The sequence below is a fragment of the Pleurodeles waltl genome, chromosome 1_1 (genome assembly GCF_031143425.1).
Source record: "Pleurodeles waltl isolate 20211129_DDA chromosome 1_1, aPleWal1.hap1.20221129, whole genome shotgun sequence".
Classification (NCBI taxonomy): Eukaryota; Metazoa; Chordata; class Amphibia; order Caudata; family Salamandridae; genus Pleurodeles; species Pleurodeles waltl.
The window spans coordinates 641,592,301-641,598,321 of record NC_090436.1 but is presented as its reverse complement, the minus strand read 5'-3'; the positions used below and the strand labels follow the sequence as shown (position 1 = coordinate 641,598,321).

Genomic DNA, 6,021 nt, shown 5'->3' with positions numbered 1-6,021 from the left:
TGACAAACACCCGCCACCAAATATTTAGAAATTTTCCTTGGTGTCTAGTGGTCTCTGCCCCCCTTGGGGCAGATGGGCCTAAAAAAACTAGGTCAAGCAGAAATGCACACCAATACTGTGCTGAATCCTTTGCCCAAGGGTTCCCCCCCACACACACACAAAGCACACACACACAAGATCCCTGGTGTGAAGTGGATTCTGCCCCCTTTGGGGGCAGATAGACCTAAAAAAAAAAAAATTGGCAGAATTGCCCAACACTGCATGGCCCCTTTTGGGGGGCAACCCTTGCCAAAAGGGGCACCCCCAAAACAAAAACACAAAGGAATACAAAAAAATCCCTGGCGTCTTGGTGGCAGAAAAGGCATAAAATATTTTGCGACCTTTGATGGACCGACCCTTGCCCAAGGGGCCACCCCCTCACACATAGAGCACACCCCCAAGATCCCTGGCGCTAAGTGGATTCTGCCCCCCTTGGGGGCCCAAACAAAATAGGCCAGTCTGCCACCAAGGGGGGCAGAAGTACCCAACATTATTTTTCCCCCTGTGGGAGCAACCCTTGCCCAAAGGGCAGCGCCCCCACAACAAAACAAAGTGCAAAACATCCCTGGCATCATTGTGGCTTCTGCTCCCCCTCGAGGCATATCAGTTAAAAAATAATCCGTCAATAAACATTATGCCCCCTTAGGGAGGTGACCCTTGCCCACGGGGCCACCCCCCCCACACACACACAAAAAACACACACACACACACACAAAGAAAATCCTTGGTGCCTAGTGGATTGTGCCACATCTCGGGGGCAGATGGGCGCCTAAAGAAAATAGGCCGATCTGCCCCCCCAGAAGTGCCAAACAGTGTTTTTACCCTTTGGGGGGTGACCCTTGCCCAAGGGGCCGCCCCCACACAAATAAAACAATGCACAAAACATCCCTGGTGTCACAGTGGCTTCGCCCCCCCCCCGGGGGCAGATCGGCTTAAAAGTAATCCGTCAATCTGTCCCTCAGGGGGGTAGAAATGTCAAAAAACATTATGCCCCCTCAGGGAGGTGACCCTTGCCTAAGGGGCTGCCCCCACACAAAAAAATCACACACAAACAAAATCCCTGGTGCCTAGTGGGCATTGATGCGATCAGGCAGCAGGAATGCTGAAAGAGACATCGAGGGAAAGGAAAACCCTCTCATTTCCCCCGATGCCTCTTTTTTAGCAATCCCTCCTCCCCCGGCTGGAAGAGAAACTCACCTCTTCCTCCCCCAACGCACTGGAAGCAAATGGCTTCCAGCACGTCGGGTGGCCTCTAATGATGTTAACACATGATAGCGCGCTGACGTCATTAGATGGGGGTTGGTGGGCAGGGGTGTAAGAGGAAGCGATTCCCCTTCCAGTCCTGTCCTGGGGGGTGGGAGAGAGGCCCTTGGGTGGAGCGCTCCCCTGAGGGCCGGGTGCAGGACGTAACGGTTACATCCCGGGCACCCGAGCGGTATGCTGTTCAGTGGGTCTAACTGTGTCCAAGTAGCCGGCCCACGCTTTATCATGGTCAGGCTGAACTGATTACTTAGTCCCAGTCCAGTGTGACCAGATATCCACAGTTAGTGCTTTCTGCTTTTTACCACTAGTTAGTTTCACTAACATCCCTAAACTTGAATATCTCCGGTTCTGCTGGAATGTTTTGGATTTGTATTGGTCTGGTCCTATTTTATTTAATAAAAGATGTTAAATTTTTCTTTCTCGGTGTGGAACCCTTTTTGTGTGATATTTTCAATGTAGTACTCTTTGAAGTATTGCACAAATACTTTACACATTGCCTCTATGTTCAGCCTGATAGCTCTGTGCCAAGCTGCCAGAGGGTTGAGCACAGGTTAATTTAGGGTTTGCTTGTGCCTCACCCTGACAAGAATTGTGGTTGTGGCGTGACCAGGGCTCACACCCTAGTCAATCAGTAACTTAGGCCCATATTTATACTTTTTTAGCGCTGCATTTGTGCCTGTTTATTTACGTAAATACAGCGCAAACTTACAAAATACAATTGTATTTTGCAAGTTTGCACCGCTTTTTCATCAAAAAATGACGCAACTGCGGTGCTAAAAAAATATAAATATGGGCCTAAATTCCTTACATATTGTTTTCATGCTTGCAGTCTAACATTTTCATTACAAAAATGCATTGTTAATAGACTATCTGCTATAAAACCAATCACAATATAAAATTCACAGAAAGCATACAGTCACTTTACAAATATGAACTTCTGGACAATTTTATCCCCAATTCTGGTTTTGGGGGTTTATTTACTAAGTTAGTGTGGGATTGCAAGTGGCCAAACACAGCACAAAGCAAGGCATTCATTTACTTATCATTATAAAACCTCACTGTGCACCTCAAAATTGTGCAGTGCCATATTTTTTTAAAAACTGTTTTTATTTAGTTATGAGAACTGCAAACCAACATAAAAATACAGTTCGGTACAGGCTACAGCAAAGCAAGTCAATAGAGAATCATAACCACTTATCCTCTATCCCACCATCCCAACCCATAGCCTTATGAAACCAGGCATATCGACCCCACAGTGGGTCACCACCTGTTCATGGAGGGAGGTAGATGTCCCCATCCCCCACTAACTCATCGCTGCTTACAGAGCTTACATCCTCCCCACCAGTGAACCACTCCAGCAGTGCACCCCAAGCCGCCACATCAGCAAGTGCCCTCTCATCACTTCGGGACAGGCGTATATGTTGCTCCTCCACTGCCCCCTACTCTAGCAGATCTTGCAGCCAGCTGGGAGACTGATCCAACCAATTGCTACTCTACGCTTGGCCAGTACCAATGCTAGCTGCACCAATTTATACACAACTCCCCTACCCCGTGGCTTACGCGCCACTCCCAGAAGACAAGTCATTGGGGTTGCCCCCAATTCCATTCCAGTGGCCTCCGCAGTCACTACTATCACTTCCTGCCAGAAGACATAAACCGCCCTACAGGTCCAGGCCAGGTGCAGGTATGAAGCACCAAACTCACCACTACGAGGGCAGCACGCTCCATGGCTTGGGTCAATCTTATTTAGTCTACTAGGTGTGAGATATGTTCTGTGTACAAAGTTGAAATGCAACAGCTTGAACCTGTGATTACAGGACACCGTTCAGACCAACGATAAGGTTACATCCCAATCAGCATCCACTATGGGCAACCCCAAGTCAGAACACCCAAGACGCTTTACGTCCCACACTTATCACTCCCGATTGATCCCCCCGAGTGATCAGGTGTGTCCCCTCGCCCCAATTAATCAATCCTTTAATACTGATGACGCCCTAGGGGCGACCGGAAAACCGTCCCAGATTTCACGGGTCACGCTTTCAATTTTAGCATATTGCAGAAACTGTCCAGAACCCAACTCAAACAGATCCTGAGCATCAGTAAATGATATAAATTCACCATTAGGGTATAGATCACCAGCCACCTCACAATCTCCCAAACTCCAGGCCTCTGCAGACATTGTCCTCGCCATATCCCGAAATGGAGCCAGATCCCATATCTGTAACTCCTTGTCAATGGGGGCCCGTTTGATCACCTGCTTCACCACCTGCTCCCAGATCCCAGCAGTAGTCCGTAGTAGATATGGCACGCAGGGATCAGACCTACCCCGACATCAGAATATGCACCAATGACCTCCCAGCACACATGCCAGCATACAGCCTCTTTTCCCAAATATCAGCCTCTGACATCCATTTGGCTGCACACTGTAAATGTGCTGCATAGTAGTAGTATCTAATGTTGGGGATCGCTAATCCTTTCCCCTCTAGATCCCCCTGCAGCATGGGCAGACCTCCCACACACACCCACCCCGGAAATACAGTAAAACAACCAGAACAGACCATGCTGTAAGTCCATTTCGTGAACGCTGCCAGGACCACAGCCTAAACCCCAACTTACCATATCAAAAGGCCTACCACAGTTGTGGAGTGACCAAGCCCCCCCCGGCATCAGTCTACAAATGTATCTAGGACTACCCCAAACCTAAGTTCCCTAAGTGCTAGCAGTGCCCTGGAGGACCAGTCATAGTTCAGTCCGCTTATAGGACCCCATCAGGAACGAGGCTGGTCAGCACCACAGATCTCCCCCCCCAAAAAAACACCCTCTCCATTTGCTCCAACCCTAGTGGAGGAGTGAGAGAGGGGGCACACCGACACCCAGAGGCGTAAGGATAACAGTCAGGTAATTACGGAATCCCCGCCCGCTCCCAGGTCCTGCTCTAAAGCTGTACCCCCAACCGAATCAGCAGCCACCACCGCCATTGTTCCATCTTGCTGTACCTCATCTCTGTGATGAGAGTCTGCCAGCCGACCAGTGCCATGTGATCTTCAGTCCGGGCTTTCCGCTCCAGAAGCCCGATGAGTGACGCCGCCAGGTCCCTTCGTCCTTCCCGGGGCCATAAACTGAAGAAATGGAAAAGTCCCACTAGACTAAGTCTGTTCTAAAAGTCCAAATACCTTAAATTAAATGAAATGGGGTGAACAAAATTACATCATTGTTGATCCAATAGTTCCTTGTTTATTTTGTGTGAATAAGATGAATTGTTTCCAAAATAGATAACATCTGTAATAGGTCCTGAGCAAAAACACAGAAGAGTCAGCCGACACGTGTTTCGCCCCAACAGGCGCGTAAGCCGGGGCTTTCTCAAGGCTGAAAGAAAAGGGAAACAAGGTCCAGCTAAGAATACTGTTGGTAGAGGAACTATTGAAGTAAAGCAACACCGAGAAGTGAAAGGTTCCAAAGTACATGCGAGTGTTAGATATTCTTGAGAGCAAGTAATCCCAGAGAAAGTAGTGCAAAGGGACATCGTTATAGAAGGTAAGAAGTGAAATAATAAAGAACTAAAAAAAAACTAAAAAAACTAAAAAAATTGGAAAAATAAAGGTAAAAGTAAAACCAGAAAAAAGAATCCAAAGCATAAAATGCTTGTTAGTAATTGAGAAGAATAATTACTGTGATCCTGTGAGAAAAGGAGAAAGCTAATAAGATGTGGGAGGAACGTGGAAAGCATAGCCTTATATTGTGATGGACACAAGGAATGAATACATAAAAGATGAGTGATGTTACACAGTGAACTCCGTTATAATGCCTAAGGTTAAGGAAGGAAAAGTGCCTACAATTAAATAGGAAAAGTGAACAAAGACGTGCAAGATAAGGATAAGGATAAGTATTAAACTAAACAAGGGAAGTGCCACTAAAAACAGACATACCATTCAGATAAAGTTCAGCAATACGAAACAATTTGTTGTGTACATTAATTCAGGTATGTTCTTAATCTGCAAGACATATATACAACAAATATGTACTATTTGGCTTACATGTAAATACAAAGAGAACCAGAGAAACCCTAATAAACAGCGGCATATAAATCTATACTTCCATTGTTGACCAGTAATAACCCCTCGTGATTATGTGATGGAAAACAATAGGTTCTGATAGTACAGTGTTAACTTGGGTAGGAAAAATAATATGTGACTTAAAAGTAAAATTATGTGACTTAAAGGAAAAAAAGGAAAAAAAGGGCTTGTGTTGTTCGAATTACTTAAGCCTCGTTATAGGGAAAAAAACTACTACAAAGTACGGCAGGAAACAAGGTATGGATCGTTAAAATGATGATAAGTTACGGTGGTGCAGGGACCAGGCTCACCTGAGTGAAAACAATGAAGTGTAGAGAATCGCGTCCGTCTCCATGTGAAAGACCGGGACGGACGCAAGAACGCCGGCAACTTATTTATAAACAGAGCCGCGGATTGGAAAGGGCTAAAGTCCTACCTCGATGAAAGTGACGAGGTACAGAAAGAGAAAAGGGACAACCTGGGCACAAATGGATGGCGCCATTTTGAACCAAGGCGAAAAATGCTGACATCTTATAGTGAAAAAAAGGCTATATTAACAAAGGGGAAAAAACGGGTAAGAAGGAGTAAACGCAGGGAAATGAAAATAAAAATAAAAAGAAAGATAATAAACCGGTACAGACATAAAAGGATCACACAAAGATAAAGA

The 6,021-nt window shown here is 46.1% G+C and overlaps 1 long non-coding RNA gene across 1 annotated transcript; it reads right to left on the bottom strand.

The window, feature by feature from the left end:
- Positions 1 to 2,286: 2,286 nt before the first annotated feature.
- LOC138286430 (uncharacterized) lies at positions 2,287 to 5,807 on the bottom strand. Its single transcript, XR_011201991.1, has 3 exons — positions 5,666 to 5,807; positions 5,229 to 5,294; positions 2,287 to 4,668 (listed from the first exon to the last, which is right to left on the bottom strand). It is a non-coding gene; the product is annotated as an uncharacterized lncRNA (long non-coding RNA).
- Between the last annotated feature and the right edge of the window lie 214 nt (positions 5,808 to 6,021).